Source organism: Odontomachus brunneus, unplaced genomic scaffold, assembly GCF_010583005.1.
Source record: "Odontomachus brunneus isolate Ranch 3 - 2012 unplaced genomic scaffold, Obru_v1 Obru_scaffold_102, whole genome shotgun sequence".
NCBI lineage: Eukaryota > Metazoa > Arthropoda > Insecta > Hymenoptera > Formicidae > Odontomachus > Odontomachus brunneus.
In genome coordinates this window covers 1,002,945-1,022,944 of record NW_022639552.1, presented here as the reverse complement: position 1 = coordinate 1,022,944, position 20,000 = coordinate 1,002,945, and positions in this window count along the sequence as shown.

Genomic DNA, 20,000 nt, shown 5'->3' with positions numbered 1-20,000 from the left:
TATATCTTCCTCAGTGTAGGATACAAGGTCGATTTTCAGAAATAGGCTTTATTTCGTTCAAACTCTATATAAACGTTAAACCACAGATAAACGTTCAAGCGTTTTTTCTCACGGCGTTTCTCGTGCAGTCAGCCAGTGCGCGTTTGATTAATTAGGCTCGCGCTTGTAATGCGATGTAAATTGTTGCCCGCGGCACGTTTGAATCGATATTCTCGTTCCGCACATGCATATTCAAACGCCCGTATTTTTGTATGTCGCGCGTACTTTCATCGCAAGTCTGTTCAGCATATACTTTGACATGTTTCACTAAATAATATCGAGAGATCGCATTAGGTTGCTGGCCAAGCCGAAGAGAGGTGATACCGCGAGGGAGATATTGCGACGTTTTCCCGTCGGATCCCGATGTGCGGTTTGCACGGTTTGTGCGATACTTAGAAAGAGAGAGGGGGAGAGAGAGAGAGAGAGAGAGAGAGAAAAGAAGAGAGAACATATCCGTCGGTCGAGCTCAATTCGCGTTGCGTAGAAACGATTATCGGCGAATGCGCGCGAATGTAATACAGCGACTCGGCCGGCGGCGAATCCCGCCGGTCACACGAGACATCGATCATTCAGGACCAAGTGGAGCTACGCGCGAGGAGCGCTCCTCTCTCGTCGAGCTTATTTACCGCCAATAGTTTTCTCAACGTGTCCATATCAGTAAGTAGCGAGTCGCCATTGATAGCGCTCGTCGATTCGCCCGAAACCTGCTCAAGTTGTTGTTACTTGAAGAAGATAAAGAGCGTGAAAAGAAAGGAAAGAGAATTGTGTCGGGACGACTTCTCCTCCCCCTGTGTGAGCGAGGGGATCGAAGGAAGCCCCCTCCCCACGCAAAGCGGCGATGTATTAGTAATTTTGTAAATCCTGTGACCACACGCGCGATCGTCCCGTTGCGCTTTCTCGTCAGTACGGGATCGGGAAAGATCGCGCGAGATCGCGACGGGATGTTATAAGCGAGAGTAGAGAAAAAGGAAACCGTACCTGCAGTGAGAGAGAGGGAGAGAATGTGAAAGAGAGAAAGAAAGAGAGAGAGAAAGAGAAGAAAGAAGAGGTAACTCGACGTTAAAGCATAATAAAGCGTATAGAGGTAACGTTAATTAGTGCGTAACATTATCGATACTATTATTGCGTTTTCTATTATTGTAATTATTATGATTGTAATTATTCGCGCCGCACGTCGCTGGGAGAAGATAAAATGATATTTTTTTATACACACACACGCAATCGAAGTGTGTGATTCTGTGAAGGGCATCGATTGGGAGAAATTGTTCGTTCGGCGGGGTGAGAGATGTCTCGCCCCGAAATCGATGTTGATCAAACGTCGCGTGAGAGACGTCGATGCTAACTCGTTATAGAAGAACGAATATCTAAGGAATATGTCTAAGGAATGTCTAAGGGAGCAACGCGGCGCCCTCGGGTCTTTCAGCGTTTTCCCGTGGAAAACGAGTAGCATAGGCGAGCGAGAGCGGTAGTTGCGGCGCGACTAATCGGAACTGGTTGTGGTGCTTAAGCGAAGAAGGGCGAATCCGACGGGTATCTTTGCGCTGTGAATCGACGAAGACAATCCTTAAGGTATACTCCGTTCGTGATCTCCGCGCGGATAAAGTCGTCGGGCCGAGCGAATCGAGCGAACGGCGAATCGAGCTTGGAGAAAACGTCCAGCGCGCGAAATGTACGTTGCGGCGCGTTAATGGCATAATTTACCGCTCCCTGCGCCATCCCCGCCGTGGGTGCCAGCTGAGAGCTGACGCGCGAGAGAGAAGACGGAGAAATAAGGGCTGGCTGGAGATGAAGGAGAGGATAAAGCTGCCGATGGGGCAAATGACGATAAGTGTTGGCAATCGGCGGGACACACACGGCGGAGAGCTCACGCAAGGAGCGTATTGTAAGCTGTACAAGGTGCTCGCGTCACGACGCAACTGTACTCTCTCCTTATTTTGTAATATTTATATTAGTACAAATGTGACGGGAAACATATTCTCTGCCTTCCTTTCATTCTCTCTCTCTTTGTCTCTCTATACTTTTGCATCCCCGCCCCCTCTCTTTCTCGCGCTCGAGTCGACAGGTGCGCGTTACTCTTTTCACGCCACCACAAAGTAGTTCCCCTTTCGCTCGGCCCTCGGCGAACAAATTCGTCTCTCGTTTCGGAAACGTCAATTCCACGTCATAGTTTTACGATAGTCGTATGGTGACTCGCTGAGCAGCACGCGCCAACATGATATACTCGAGCTTACACTCAGCCCCGACCGTTTCTCGTCCTGGATTCTTCTGTATCCCTGTACTCGCGCGTATGTACTGGTTACCCACCCCTTCCTCTCCCTCCCTCTTTCCCTATCCCGTTCCCGTCCAGACGGTGTCTCCTGTTGCTCTTCGCCCGGAAAAAGAAGGTCGCGACGAGTTATCAGGGCCCACGTGCACGCTGATACACCCCCGCGACCCGCGCGCACACATATAGGTATGTATATATATCTGTATTTTTGTATATCGAGGTTTTTTCTAATTACACACCTACCGATTATAAGCGTTTCCCGTGGAATGGGACGAGTAAGTAGCTATTAAGGAGAAAGTATTGTCGCTCTCTGCTTGCCATTTCACTTGCCCCCCTCCCCCTCGCCCCCATCCCTCACCCTCCCCCCGCCAGCCGATCGAAGGATTGCTTCGAGAAGCGATGTGTCGTTGCGACGACGCGAGGGAGGATCGTCGAATCGGAGGTAGGACACCCTCGTCTCGTGCCGTGCCCGATCGTGATCATCGCGTGGCGGCAACGCGTGTCCTTCGCGTTCGGTGCTTGCGCGAAGAACGAATCGATGGAGGATACTTTGTTCACGGCAAATGTGATTAGCGCAAGTAGATGGCATCTCGTGCCGATTCAGTTATTATTGATTTGATATTTTTAATTTTGTGAATGTCTTGCTCTCGCGCGCGCGTGTATACAACGCGTGTATATGACGCGAATCTACAAATTATTTCATTTGCTCGTCGTTGTCGGCCGAAAGGAAGTCGAGAGGATTCGCACACGCGCGCGCGAAAAAGTTGTCAATTTATTTCTCGTTAATTTCGGTAGTGTCGAGGGAGAGCGTACCGATTTTCGTTGAAAGCGCAGCGGGCATGATCGCTCCAGCGCGTGTAATTAATACTCATAGGTTAATAGTAGTGGATTCGTTTATTCGTTCTGGTTGGATTTGTCTCGAAACGTATAGTATCCCATAATCGGCCGGCAAGTGTCGAGTCGTCGTGTGTGAGTCGCGGAATTCGCTCAAACGCCGCGCGGCGCTCGACGCATCCTTTTTAGTTCTCTTTTTTTTTTTCTTTTGGCACGGTTGCAAGTGCGAGAGTATCGGGACCTCTGACTCGGCGTTACCCCTCGCAGCCGGATTCAGCCTTAAACTGACAGTGAATCTCTTGCGTAATAAATCCGTAGTAACTTAAGGTGAGGCGAAGATGTGGGGAAGGAACGCGAACGAGCACGTTCGACGACGTGTCTTCGGGCAGTTAAGCGATCGCCGTGCCAGACAACCTGTTCTTGTAATTATTAACAAGTAGCCATTTGTACGACTATTATTATTATTATTTCTATTATTATTATTAATATTATTAATTATTTTATTATATTATTAATATTATTATTATTATCTCTCTCTAGAGTTACGTTGTTAAGTAATTAATCATGTTTAATGCTTCTATTATTTATTTTGTTATCCCGTTCACGAGTCAAGCTTTCTACTTTCTTCTCCTCGCCCTTCCGTTCTTTCCTCCCTTTCTCCCTTCCTTCCCCATCTATCCAACTCTCCGTGTCTTGTCCATTCATCGTAACTCTGTTCCATCCCGGAACCGGGAGAGAAAGGAAGAGAGAGAGAGAGAGAAGGGGGATGGAGGGAGGGAGGTATTATTAATTTCACGCGGAGATCGAGATTCGCGCGCAATTGCGCTAGAAGTTCGCCGCAAGACGCAGTTGTTCGCGATACTCGCGCGTCTGTTACGCATCTTTGACTCGAACGAAACCGAGAGCAACCATTTCGAATCTCAAGCTCATCTCTCCTTCCTCCGTCCTATATGGCACAAATAAAAAAAGCTTGTCTCCGAAGAGATTTTGATCTCGCGACTCCCGAACGAATGCATCTTTTGTAACGATAAATGAAACACGAGAATTTGTGTAAATTATTGATGATGGTGTCGTGATCGCGATGATCACGATGATAATGATGATGGTACTGATGATGATGATGATGATGATGATAATAATGATGATGATGATGATGGTGATGGTGATGATGATGATGATGATGATGATGGTGGTGATGATGATGATTGTGTACGTTAATTTATAAATTATGTTGTGTTTACGGATTCGTGCCAGAATGGAAAAAAAATATAATTTTTCAACGAATCACCTCTGTATTTCGTAATTTTTTATCCCCGCAATTCCCGTTATATTTTTAGTTATTCATTGAGATTTTCTTTTTCCTTAATACATACATATTTCTTTTCGCTTCGTACCATGCAATTTGTCTTTGAGCGCAAACTTTGGAGAAAGCTGTGATCTGTAACTTATCAATCGAATAATGTTGCGATAATCATAGTAGCGTAATCGCATGAGACTTTTGAGTTGCTTTGCACTTGGAGAACCTCGATCGTTCTGTTAGATCGATCAAATCGCATGCAATTTTCACGTTAACTGTGTCGGAAAGTACGTGGTGCCTTGCAACGTCGGGTGTCCGTGTATCCAAGACAAATAGGTGGGTAAATTAGCGCGAAGATGCGATATATCATATACCGTATCGCTTTAAGGCTGAGACAGAGGAGATAATCGCGGGATTCGAGCGAGTTATTTTTTCAAGCGCGATACGACGTTTGGGTGAAACACTCGAAACATGAAACTTCTCAGATCGATGAGAAGAAACCGTAATCCACCTATTTATACAACACGGCGGTTAGTGTTGTGTGCGAGATACAATCGTGACAGTTATGTCCGAACGAGGATGTATCGAGTGTGTAGATGTAGTTGAACCGTCTCGTGCGCTTTAGTCACTCCGTTTTATCGCAAAACAACTTGTAAAAAGCGTCTGTCCACATTTGCGACCGCTATTCCCGTCGATATCGCTGTAGAAGAAGCCGATCAAAGGAATCCTCGACTAATACGCGATTGCGCTTATCCGGATGAAATGCACAACACTCGTGACACGATACTGTAAATATACTCCGCGGGCCTTGAACAACAAGGACGTACGGATTTCTCTTCCCAACGTGTTGTATCTTTGTATCCTTTTTCTACAAATTTATAATCCACGTGTCTCTCTGTACATCGAAATGAGAATCTGTATGTTGCTGCACATCTACGTGGTGGAAATATATATATACACGTTATTTGTTTCTTACTAAAGGAACAATTCTTCGTAGTCATTTCGATCCTCTCACGACGCAACTTCATCGTTCGGATCCCCGTCGAGGAAAGCCGCGAAGCCAGACCGCTCTTTTCGTATGTCTTAAGGTACGATCGAATTATTGAATCATTGAACGAGCCGTTGCTGGCATAATATTACGAACGACGAGCGGACTCGACTTACTGACAAGCAGACATCTCCACGAATATGATGATCCAGACATTACTTACGAGTAATGCATTTACTGGTTACGAAGCGCGCTCGAGAAAGGAAGTAGATCGATACGAGGGCAACAACATCGATAACCCGACATGATCCGGGTGCTTTACAAATTCGCAAATAGCCGATGCTTCCGCATCGATAGACGCAACGAGACAGGTCAATGTCGTGCATTTTCTCACACTTAGGATTTCCACTGCGATTGATTCATTCATTTGTCGAACGCTTGCGCGACTTATCACTCAACTCGTTCGCGTTACACGACTTAATCCTTAACCTATAACACGTGATGCAACTTTGAAGTTACATATCTATACGTATACACCGAGAAAAGAATACTCTAAGATTTATTTGTGGAATACAAGCTTATTTTGTAGAAATCAGCTTTGTTTCTCAGAAATCAACTTTACATCCCACAAATAAATTTTTATTCTTTCTCAGTGTACATTTTTTAACCCTAATGTCGTTTGTTTGCCACTGTGACTTTAAGACAATATGTTTATAGTTTGTTTATAACAATTATTAGTTCTTATCCCATGTCTGAGTAAGTATCGTTAAAAAAAGTAAGTATCACTACAAATAATTGTTTGCGCTTAATTCGCGCGTAAATAATATTGCACTTGCTTTCGTTGTTTCTTATTGTTTCGACAAGCAAGAGAAATTATGTAACAATTATACAGGTGTAAATAAAAGTTTGAAGTTACAAAGCATCCTCTTTATAATAAAATATTTATGAATTAACATTCAATTACTACTTCTTATATTTTGTGATCAATATTTCTCTCCCTATCGTGTAATTTTTCTTCCAAACAAAAAAGAAGTTGCATTGCAGATAGTTATAAGAAGATGAGAAAGGGAGAAGATTAATTTAACCAAAGATTTCAAATGGAACTTGGTTAAAAATTAGAGCCTTGCGTCTTTATACAACGTCTCGTAACTCTTAGAGCAAATTGTGCATCCTGATATATTAATGACTTTTGATTATTGTGGTCGGCGTATTTACTGCCGCATTTTATGTGCCTAGATAAGTATCGCGCGATTACGGTGAAATCGTCAATTTCTATCGATTCCGCTTGGCCTAGCCCGAAATTGAAAGCGAGAGAAAGGCGATAGAGACGTCAGATGTCTATATCGATATTCGTTAATTTTTTGTACGGTTGGATGCTTGGCTTGCCCAACTAATGCCTGTCGCAACCGCCTGACGAAACACGGAACCAATTAACAGCGATTGGCTCCTCTCCTTTCTAACAAGATCTTCCCGTGGACTTCCGCGGGAAGCAAGAATATTTTTCTCTCTTTCTGTTGTCTGAATTAGAGAATTAACTTCTCGTGTTACTAGCGTAATTCATCGTTAACATTACGTGTTGTGGGACACAACCAGTATATTTTCTCAATTTTTTGTTGTGATATCTGTCGCTTAAAATGAACGAAAATTCAGTTCTCTTACTTGAAAAATGCTTTATATCAGCAGAAATATGTTATTATATTGCGAGAAGAAATATTTTTAATTTTAACGTAATTCTTACTACAACATTTTCTCCGTCTTTGAATTAATGTCTCGATCAATTGATCAGAGTGAATTTATCTCTGTAACGGAGAATACATCAAATTTGCTTTTCAATTACGAATGAAAACGTTCACTCGGCGATTCAAAGCGACGATATGCCTTCCTCCATTTAGATGAAAGGCCATTGAAATTCGAGTGACGCGACTGTCACTTTACTTCTCGAGCGGAATTTCACTTGCAGAAAATTCGGAGATATCGCATTCTGAGTAATCGATAACTAATGTACAACAAAATGAATTTTGTCGTCCACTCGACGCACCTATCGTTCTGAATAACTCGACAGAAACGACCGAGTTGCAACGAGAATCGCGTTGGCTATCTTTATCGGGGGAACGTACACTTCGATATCCGGCTAGATGTTTACGTCGCGCGCGAATGGAATTTCGGCTGCACACCTCATTATTATACAACGCATTATATGCTGGCGCCGCCGTACATCGCGAGTCGCAATCGCATCCTTTTCCAGTGCGATCAATATCCCGGATAAGCGGTAATGGAGTAATCGACGTTTCGTGTAAGGGATATTCGGAATTAATCGAGTTACCGACGCGTTATCTTCATAACAATATCACCCAGGGCGGCTTTTCGTATGCACACGAGCTCGCCGTGCCTGTTTTGCACACGAGCGCACCGTAATGGACTTCGGTTGCGGCGGCAGTGCGAGAAAGCTTCACAATTAGATTAAACTGCTATCGGGTCTTTAAGCGGTCCGGCGGCAAGGATCGCACCAGAATTCCGGGCATTCCTCTCTATTCGTGTACGAGTGCGCTGTATCCGCCGAAAAATGTACTGATTTTGCCATGTTAGATTGAACATTTCTCAAGTGTCTCATTTTGAAATGTTCTCTCAGTGAAAAGTGACAAATCCGAAATTAATTAATTTCATCAATCGGTAAAATTTTTTGTGACTTTATGTGTAACGATTGATTCATTTTGATCACTGATTTGCCGATTATTTTAACGAAAGGAAACTTTCACCGATTAATGTCCAACCCTCTGATCTGGATGCTCTTCACATCAACTTACTAGGATTCAAGAAACAATATAATATTGTAAAATTATAAAGTCAAAAAGAAATAGCTCGGCCCTTTGCAACGTGTGCTCGAAAACTAATTAAGGGTCCGCAGGAGCTAAGAGCAAGTCCTGATTTGACTTTGAAGGCCTCATGCGGTGAGAACGCGAAACACTGTTCTGTGCGCGTAATTGTATCCACACACACACAGAGTTTAATATTAATGCATCGCTTGCGCGGACGCAACAGCTGGAAGTTAGTGCAGCTGATACATAAACTGATGAAATACTTGAAGCAAATAACTTGAATGCAGTGCTATTCCGCATGTTCACGCGGAAAAATATCATTCTATTGCTAGGAAAGTTACTTAGTTTATTTTTCTTCTTTTGAATAATGTTTATCTTTAAAAAAGATATTTTCTTTATAATAATCTTAAAATATATTCATCGCATAAATTTGAGAAAAGCTAATTATTATATATTCAAAAGAAAAATTTATTCTCTCTTGACAAGAATGTTATACAACTTTACAGCAGAAAAAGTTGGCTTGACTCCATGTAATAAAGCACAAACTGAATTTTTATTTTAATTTAAAATTCTTGGTTGAAGTGCTAAACTTACCGGAATTCATAATGGATTTTGAATTTAATGCTTATTATGATAGATTTGCGGATATATAAATTTATGAAATTCCTGAAACAAGTGACATTTGCTCGAACATGTTGCTGCAACATGTATTGTTCTGTGACTCATTGTGGCAGTTAGTTTAATTATCACCGATAATACAGGAAGAACCGTTAGCTCTTACATTGAACCGCTTTCCTTCCAATTTTGGGCGTCACACGAGAGCAATTATCGCCGTCTTGCTATCTTTGCGCGAGAACGTGATGATGCTATGATACCCTAAGAGGTGCCAAACAGCGCTTAGCCTTGAAAAAGTGCCGAGGAGGCGAATCGTGCCTCTTGCGCTCATTCCACATCGTTGAGGCTCTACTTCGCGAGCACGTTGCACGGCGGTTGCTCGTATTTTTTTCCCATTTATCGTATGCATCGGGTCTGGATAACGCGCATTCGGTAATAACGTTCCTGACGAAAATAATGTCTAATAACACTTTACGTAAACTCTTTCTTTTCACAGAGAAGAGTTTCGGAACTCTTCAGAACAAAAGAGGGAAAGTGTTATTAGACACTTGTTCTCACTCTTCTATTTCCGTCAGGCTCTTTCTCGCTTTATAAACATACGTACTGAAACCGCACAGGAGACATTTGATTCTTGCGCCTTCCATACTCGAGCCTCTTCGAAGAAGTCGAAGCGACGTCGTCGGCTCGACCTTCGCACCGGCCTTCGCGGCGAGTCCAGAGCGGGAGCGAATCGGAAGAATATCGAACGGTATAACAGCCTTGCGGCGATTTATGGATCTCCTCCCGCTGTCGTCGCGACGCGTCGGCGCTGCCGCCTCTCCTTTCCGCGAACGCGGCGACGCGCTTTCCGCGTTAGTTTTCTCGCTTTTTCTCGCCGCGAGATGCGCGCGCTCCGCGACGCGGATATAAATTATCGCGCGAGTACGGTGGCCGCGTGCAGTCATGAGCCGCGCGAACGTCTCGGCAAAAAGGGAGAAAAAGATTCGCGAGCCATTAGAAATTATAAGCGCCGCGCCTCTCGTCGATCGACGATCTTCGGTGAAGTCCTGTTTTTTCCATCACATGCTCTCGCGACTTCCCTCCCTCTCCCTCCCTCCCACCCACCCGGGCCCTCTTTTTGCTTCTCTTCCCCCCGTCAATCGCGCACGCTTGGCGAACCAGCCGATCGTACTTGTCACCGCTCCTCGTTCCACCCACGCCGCCGCCATGCTCGGCTTCCTACGGCCCGGACCGGTCCCGCTTTTTTGCCGCAGCAGCCTCCCCCGCCTCCCGCATCCGCGGGGGCCTCATGCCGCTCCGTTTCTGATCTATTTGTTCGTGTTCGCCGTCCGTCCTCGTCTCTGCCCGTTCGCCAACGTCGTCCCCCTCTCTCTCTCTCTCTCTCTCTCTTTCGCGATCTTACGTAGCAGAGCCACTTGCCTGTCTCACGGAAAAATATCGATCGGCCGCCGAGATATTGCCGGGACTGAAATGAGTTGTCGTCGTCGTCGTCGTTGTCGTCGTCGTCGTCGTCGTCGTCGTCGTCGTCGTCATCGTCGTCGTCATGGCGAGAATTGGCACCGTCATTCGATCGTTATACTTGGTAATAATAGCGATCGTTTCACCCGATTCGCTTTAGCTGATCGTCATTAACGGGCCGGAAATAATTTCATCGGCGTCGCGTTTGTTCAGATTTATCACGGGCGGCGCGGCGCCCGTTCGATCTATCTATCTATCCACTTTTCTCTCTCTCCACATCTCCAACTCTACAATTCTTCATCTGAATCTTTTTCAAGATGATATAATGAGACGCGCGAGGTCTAAAATTCAATTGAGCCCGATCTAAAGATCTAAAGAAGACTTGGATCGGCTAAAAAAGTAAGGAATGCTACACTAATGTAAGCACTTTTTCCTAATGACTTTTCCCTTTTCCCTGTCTTCCCTGATTTCAGTCTTCCATTTTCCAATGTGTTTGCGTTTCTTTCTAACTTTATGATTTTATAATATTATATGTCGTTTTCTATGATTCTGCATCCTAGTAAGTTGCTGTGAAGAGGGCCAAAATCAGAGTCCTGAACATTAATTAGTGAGTTTCCTCTCTCATCAAAATAATCGGCCAATCAAAATTGATTAATTGTCACATATAAAGTCAAATAATTTCATCGATTCATGAAATTAATTAATTCCACGTTTTTCACTTTTCACCAAGAAAACATTTAAAAAATGAGGCTATTAACAGTATATTTACTTATATTAATATAAAATATTTTTCTAGTAATAAAATATATATTTTCTTAAAACCCTAACAGCAATTTTTTATTCTATTCAAATAAAAAAAAATTCAAATTTAAATAAATACACTATGTTAGTAGCTATACCAAATTAATATTTATTAATTTTTAGATTTTTTCTCTTAGTGTAATAGCTCTTGTTTCTTTTTTATCGAGTTAGACAATCAGAATATTAATCGATTATTTATTTTGGTCATTCAGTTGTTTTATCTTTCTCTACATTCTTTGTACCCGTCCTGTTAGGAATTTTCTCTCATCCTGTTATACTTTAACCGGCCTGGTTGTGACATCCAGCCGCATATTTTCGTCCGAAGGAGGCCAGAGGTGGCCGACGTTGGGGATCGCATCAGGAGATTCAGCGCTGACGCGATAAATCGTTCGTGACAAACCGCGGATGAAGCGAATGCGCGTAACGCTGCCGCGAAAAGCTTCCGCCGTGGATAACGGCGGATGGCCTGCCTGTGTTATGTATATCACGTGGCTGGACGATGGATTACTTAACGTGATCGCGGCCGAGTACGCACGTCATCGAGACACTCGCGCGAGAGATGCTAATTTCCTGCAAGTGTGCCCCTTTCTCACTCTCTCTCCGGACAAATGGTCTTCCTCGCACGGACGTTATACTAATTGCAGCGTCTCCGTAGTATCTGACCGCGACCACGAGAAACGTGGTCGCTTCCGAAGGGAATGATCGATTTTCGATATTAGACCGTTGTTGAAAAATAATTTTCAATGCGGCGGTGAACTGAGCTTCTTAAAAAAAAAAAAAAAAAAAACGATTGCAGTCAACAACTTTTGTAAACGGTATTTATAGCAACGTAAGTTGAAGGTATATAAAAATATATATAAATAAGCATAAATAATAAACTATAAATATTTCGTTGTAAATGTCAACCGATAGACTGATGCACGTAAATTTTATAGCAGCTTTTAAGTATATTGAATCACGAAATTCAGCAACGTTTAGTTTCTTATGACTGGTTAGGTTGCAAACGTTTATCACATAGAATGGCCAAATAACAATATGAGAGAAATATGAAAAAAATTATAAAAATTTATTTAAACAACATGTCACGATAAATGTAACATGAAAATCTAAGTGCGATTTTTGGTAAATTTGTTGCTGCACCAATACAACAAGAAATTCACATTATTGTACAATGTGGACTTAATTATTAACTCAATATACAATATAATTACTTTATATATATATATATATATATATATATATATATATATATATATATATATATATATATATATATATATATATATATATATATATATATATATATATATATATATATATATATATATATATATATATATATATATATATATATATATATATATATATATATATATATATATATATATATATATATATATATATATATATATATATATATATATATATATATATATATATATATATATATATATATATATATATATATATATATATATATATATATATATATATATATATATATATATATATATATATATATATATATATATATATATATATATATATATATATATATATATATATATATATATATATATATAATTTAAGGAATTGTAAAAAGTTCCCATCACCAATTACCTCATAATCATGAAAATGTTTCTATTCGGATCATTTTTGCTGTAAAATCGCATTTTGATGGTGATAACAAAGATTATGCTTTGTTGAGGTTTTGAGAGAATTCGCGGAAAGAAGTAGAAATTATTCACACCAGCGTACTCTCTCGACGCCACGAGAAGGCGCGATTCTGCGGTAATAATCGAGCGATTAAGGATCGATATCCGCGCGATGCGTACGAGCAACGGAAACGGATAATCGTCACTGATGGCGATGCGGAGGGATACGCCGGGAGAGTCGCTCGATTACTTTGATTCACGAGCGCGCCCGCGGTACTAATTGAAACATACCGGCGTCGAACCGTTACAATTATCGGCTTCCAGCCGGTAACACCTAATTTCTGGTAATGAGCGTCGAGTCGGCGCAAATCCGCGGACTCGCCGGATCGAGCGAGCAGGAAGATTAACGAGCGCGATGCGCTCGTAAATTACGGCCGCGGGCGAACGATGAGATGCGGTACGACGAACTTCGCCCAAGACCGAGCATCGTCGAGCGCGTAATACGCGCGTGGTGCTTAGAAAAGAGACCAACTCGTGGCGACTAATGGCGACAGATTGAGTCATATCGAAGTCATACGCGCGTGTATCGTACGATCAAACATTCTGTCTGCTTTTTGCGCACACCACGCTTGGATAAAGAGGTTTTAGCGAAAGAATATCATGGATATCGATCATTCTCCTGCACAAAGAAAAGTCTATCTTACTACTAAGAAAAGTGATTACTCAATTTATTTTCCTTCTTTTAAACAATGGTTATCTTCGACGAAGAATATTTTGATGTTAATTTTAAAACTCATGTTTGACGAGCCTCAAAATATAGTCATTAGGAAGAGCGCGGTCGAATTTTGCTCCTTCTCCACGGGACACTTTGTAAAACTTTGGATACTCCAATCAATAATAAATCAATTTGAAAATTAACATAACGGGACACTTTGTAAAACTCTGAATATTTCAATCAATAATAAATCAATTTGAAACTTAACATAAAAAATATAAGATCGACGATAGATTAAGAATATAAAACTTGGATATTATTCTCACAGTCGTTTGGAAGATAAGCGATCCGAAAAGTTGCAGTCTCAACAGCTATATTATTAAGATTGCAACTTTTGGATAGTTCATATTCCAAACGACTGCGAAAATAATATTAAGATTTTGTATTCTTAATTTACTCGACATAAACTTTAAATTTCGACTTATTAGGTTGGTACTATTAACATATTTATTTAAGTCAAAATTCTCTTCACACAACACAATTTAAATCGAGTAAACAATATATGATGCTTTTTAAATCAAAAGAATTTTGATTTAAGTATGTTAATAGTACTCACTTAATAAATATTTGTTAATTTTTAGATATTTTTTCTCAGTGTAAAATTGTATTGTAATTTTTACTACGATTCTCTCCGTGTAAAGTGACTTGCATACTACAAGTCTGTTATCATTGTTGAGCGTTTCTCAACTCCTTCCACCGTGTAATAAGATGCGATAATGTCTCGTCACTCATAGTTTTACTTAAATGGTCGCTCATGATAAACGGGCAACCCGTAATCATGATTTTATGAGTGATTCCGCGATCAGTCTAGGTGTCACTCACTCACGCCGCCAAACATGCGATATTTTGCATTATCGCGGCACTTCTGCAAAAGGGAGACACGACAGACCGCGAATTAAGGCATATGAATCGTTCGCGATTATTATGCAGTCGACACATGGTCATCGTCCGCGCGATCGGAGTCGAGCGCCGATCGAGAGCGCGCGCGTCTGTCCGCGCAACGTGGCATTAGAGACCGCGAGAAAAACCAGTTTAAAGAGAGCGGGAGACCGGAAACCAACAATAGACAAGTTCGAGCGTGAAAGAGGATGCGGGAGAAAGACGCGGCGCGCGTTGGCGAGCTATCGCGTCGAGAAGGTAGGCAGGTAGGTAGGTAGATAGGTGAGCGCACGCGTGTGCGCGACTTTTCTTGCAACGTCCTCGAGGCATCCGGTCTCTCGCACGCACGTCGAGTGCTGCTTCGATTAGATCCTCGCGCACGGAAGCATCTCGGAGCGTCCAAGACGTTCGATCGTTCGTCTGCAGGGTGCTTTCGGTCTGGACGGTGACAAACGTTGGGAACGTGTGTATATGAATGTAAGAAACAAATAAGAATACTTATATACGGAGAAGAAGGTTATACATAGTAAAAATTATTATAGAATTTCTTAGCCGAGGAACAGATTGCGACATTACGCAGCAATCGTCTATCCTTTCGTTTCATACGTGCACGGAAAAAAGATTTGGTTGAATTAACCAAATATCTGGTCGAATATGAACGATCCAGAAATTCCGATTGAAGTAACTCGAATTCTATTTATTTATTTCAATCAAGTTTTATTTATTTCAATAAAAAATCTTGTTAACTTAAACAGAATTCGGGTTACTTTAATCGGAATTTCTCGATCGTTCATATTCGACCAGATATTTGGTTAATTCAACCAAACTTTTTTTTCCGTGTGCTATTCACGTTTCAGGGACTGTACTATTAAGAAAATCTGTTGTGTCTCTAGCGAAATTTACTGTGTTCCTTGACGACATAGATCTTCCTGACTTCTATTCCAGCATCATAACATAATAAACAGCACCAGAAACATAATAAAATTTTAAAAAATTCATTTGAAAAGAAAACTATGATACATATTCTTTCCGTGTATAAAAATAGATGATAAGGGTCGATTTGTTCTTGAAATGTATTCGCTGTGAGATACGAATTTATTACTTGGAATTAAAAGCGCACATTTGTTTATCGAATATTTAAGAAAATAGCAGCTGTTTCAAAATATATGCGTGAATCTCGAGCTGAGTTCGACTTTGTGAGGAATTAGTTCAACAGAGCTCGCCCCACTGTATCGCGCGCATTGATTGATCAATTTTCTCCCATCGATATCTCGACAATTACCGTGACAGGAGAAATGGAATTTTTCTGCACGCTTTCTCTGCGTCTATCGAACGTAGACGTAGTTCTTTCAAACCGGTCCGCTTTGAACATCGTTTATTAAACGAAACGGGCCGCTTGTCAGAGATATCGAATTGTTAAATTTCGTGTGCTACTAGCTGATCAGCGTGAGATACCACCCCTGCGAAGTGACACGTCGCAAAGTCGAGATGTTCGCAGCGGAAGATCGCGCGTCGCGATACCGCCTAATCGATTAATAACCACCGCTAAGGCCGAATTTACAGCGCCCGGTATCCCGCCTGTTAAACAAACGATCCTATCGGCAGGTGCTGGCGCGCGACGCGAGGATAAATATCCGCGGCCGCGTGTCGTCTCCGAGAAAGAGAAGAGGAGAAGAAGGAGGAAGAGAAGGAAGAGGAGGAAGCACCTTCAGCACACAGCGCGATATGACGGCGCAAGAACGCCGTTTCGCGTAGGCGTGGGCGGTCGCGATAGTATCGAGATCGGAGGTACTTACGCCCAGATATCTCTCAGTGCACATGTGTATGTGCGTACGCGTGTACGTGCCTAGCTCTATCTCTATTACTTGGCTAATTTCGCACGGCACGGCACGCCACGCGAACGCGCGGCCGGTCTCTCGGGTATAAACCTGCGGAGTCTCCTCGAGCTCCGGGACGAGAACAGCCGCGCTTACAAAGTGTCCGCGCGGGGGAAACGAGGAGCGTTAAGGTCCGACCGCGCCAAGCGCAAACGGGTTTCCGTCTCGGCGCGAAAAATATTAATTGTAAGGGAGAGCCGGGGAACGTTCGATAACTTCGGATATGGCGCGCGCGCGCGACGAATGCGAAAGGCAACCCGCAGTAGCCAACGACTTATGCCCGTCCCCTTATGGGCCTGTTATCTGCCGGCTCTGAGATGGTCCCAAGTGGCCCTCTTTTTCCTGTTGCAGTCTCATCTCGCGCCCGATATCGCCCTGTCGTCGCCGAAAGGGTCGTTGGACCTGTCGTCGGTGGCTTCTCTTAAATTCCGCGGCCACGACAACACGCATTTTCCCTATTATTCTTTTATGGACGATGAGTCCGAGTAATGCGTATCTCTCGCGATATTACCCAAGTTATACCCTTCTTTTACTGGTCCTTAATAACGTCATTTTCCTCTCTGATTCTTTGTACTGCCTCGGTATCGGCCACTTTTCCGGCTCGCGGTGGTATGCCCGGGACCCCGCTATGTTCTATGAAATTATATCCTACGTGCTTGTAAACCTCTTTACGGCGTTGCCACGGTGAAATGCTCCAAGTTTTAGTGGCGGATCAAGATACAGGAAAAATTTCATGGAAGCATCTGCCTCGGTTCAAGCATTTCTATCGTTCTCTCGTTGTCCTATTCGATCGTATTATAATCCGCATTTCCATGGCTATATTCATACAGGGTGATTTGGAATGATTAACTTTGGCAGATTATTTGGGAGGACGTTCTGAGTAAAAGATGTTACATGAACATAGGTCCTATTCTCAATACTTGTTACAAAAGTACGTAACTTTTGTTACGTAGTTACAAAAGTTTTAAGATTTCCTTGATAGGAAGTGGCTTTTAAGAAATCAAAATAAAAAATAGAAGAATATGTCCACATCATTTATTTATGAACTTGTTTATAATATTATGATATGCATATGAAATATATAATGTACTGTATCGTGTATACAATTTATGGATTCGTTGGTGCAATGTAAGCATTCAAGCTCAGGGAGGAGTTAAATGTGAAGCATATTTGATATAAAAAAATAAAGATACTTTCAAAACGAGAATGTTCCTTTTTTTTGTGCAAGATTTTAAAACTTCTGTAACTTACGTGACTATTGAAAATAGGATCTATGTTCATATGACACTTTTTCACTCAAAATGACCTCAAACAATCTGTCAAGTGCCTGTTGCACTCGTTCTGAGAACCACCCTGTATAATGATAATTTTTTATCTCCCCCGAGAGTCACTCGCAAGAGGCAAGGTCCCACGGGATGGCAAAAGTGTCGACAAAACGAATCGCGATACTGGATAATCCTGCTTCGTCGCTTTTTTGCGTTGTTCTCACGCCGTTCACGGCTTAAGGTCGGGAAGGCGAATGCCACGGGCTCGACGTATATCCCCCGAGGAAACTGCCGAAGTTGCGCGGCGCGATAATGCGCTTATTCATAGCGAATAATCCGCTTAATACACCGCGACACATAGTTATTAAGACGCGCGTGTCGGTCAATTAGCATGGTTTTTCGAGTCGCGGCTGAAATTAAAGCGCTAGGGATTAGTACCGGTAATTATACTGTATCGTGCATTAATTATTCCTCGCGCTACCGGTCGCCGACTGTGTATCTCGCGATTCCACGTGAATGGACACGATTAAATGGGCGACTGTTGCCGCGCGCTAAGTCGCAAAAATCCACTCGAGCTTGTGGAAACTGGTTGAAGACCTTGCTGTGTGATTTGCTTCGACCGGAACACCATCGTGTCCCACACGATCGTCGCGCGTTTCATTGACACATCTATTCACGAGTCTACGGACGGTCATGTCAAATATTATTGTGTATAATAAATAAAAAATTTACAACGAAAAATTACTTATAAGCGGGCATAGAGAAAGAAAGAGAGAGAGAGAGAGAAAGGGAGAGGGAGAAGTGTTAAGTACTCTCGCGAGAATCAGATAAACACCGGTAAAAAATGCTACATCGTCACGTGGCGGCAATGAATAATCGGCATTTGCCCGATAATACTAAGACATTAAACGTAACGAGTAATAACCGGTATATTTTTCTCGCCATGGTGGAAATTACGTCCGACGATAACGAAGCGAGTAACGTTCGACGCGATCGCCATTAAATGTGATATCGTATTTCTTCGGCGTGATTACGGCGATTAAGTCGTATCAAAGTATCTGCCGCGCCTGGCGATATTAATGCCGCGAATAATCGTTATTTCATGTAATGACTTTTTACCGAATCGATGCGCGGGGCCGAGGCGGAGGTACCAACAGGTAAACACGGTTCTCGATTTCGTTCCGACATTCGAACCAGTGGGACACCTCTCTCTTGCGACAGAGGGAGAGAGAAAAAGATATTTATCATATACTCTAAGAAAAATCCTTTCAAGCGTAAGAAAAAGAAAAAAGCATGATATGTATATAGAAAATATATGATATATATAGAAAAATCGAAAGATGAAAAGAAACGAAATAATTCAAGACAATCAAACGTCAAACGTAGATACCGGCAATTTTTTGGTTATAATAATGTTAAATAGCCTCGCTTTAAAGTCGTTAAAGCGACTCGTATTACGCGCATGTGTAACTAAATTATTCTATAATGAGGCTGGAATTACTCTAAAAAACGCTTGAAAATCTCCGTACGACACGCAGAAGAGGAAAAACGACAGAGAAGAAAGAGACAGAACAAGAATGTGAGAGAATATGAAGAAGTGTGAGGGAGTGTGAGAGGAAGAGAAAGAAAGAGAGATATATATTTAGAGAGAGAGAGAGAGAGAGAGAGAGAGAGAGAGAGAGAGAGAGAGAGAGAGAGAGACGAACATTTGACAGCAATTGCAACAATTGCGAATGACAACATGAAGTACATAATTAAAATGTGGCGAGACTTCCGTCTCTCGTTGACCTCAGATATGCTTATATTACATTCGGCTTCACTAGTGATAATTATATGAATCTTGATATGTCACTTGGATGAATGTGGCATGGAATGGATTGCAATAAAAATTCTTGAAAAATCACGCTTTCGTTGTACTTTTAGCATAAATCTCAAAGCGATAAAGTATCAAATTACAGGGATTAAAATTTTGAGGATAAATTCTTTCCCCCGTTATTCCTTCTAATAGAACAACATGTCATCTCTTAGTAACGATCTAAGTAGTAAAAAATGCTTGATTTCACTTGGAAGTATTCTTAAAATTATTAGGAAATCATGTATAATACAATTAACAATTCACATAGTTTCGTTATTTTTTGGCCTAATATGCTTAAAATATCAGTTTTAATATTTATATAATCTTCTCTCATGCTTCTTCCTATCATATAGTTTGTCGTTTGTGCGCCTCTATTGTACGAATTTTTCGCTTTTGTTAGAATTCTCTTGATACTGTTGATATTCGGAGATTAGGGAGTACAGTTTGTCATGAGCTTCCGTGAATTCAGACTCCTCCATACCTTCATTGATATACCAATGAAGATATGCCCTTTTTGTAAATAAACTCTGAAAGAGGTCGGACAGCCTTTTAAGCGGCTCACAAATCGCGGTTGTGTTTG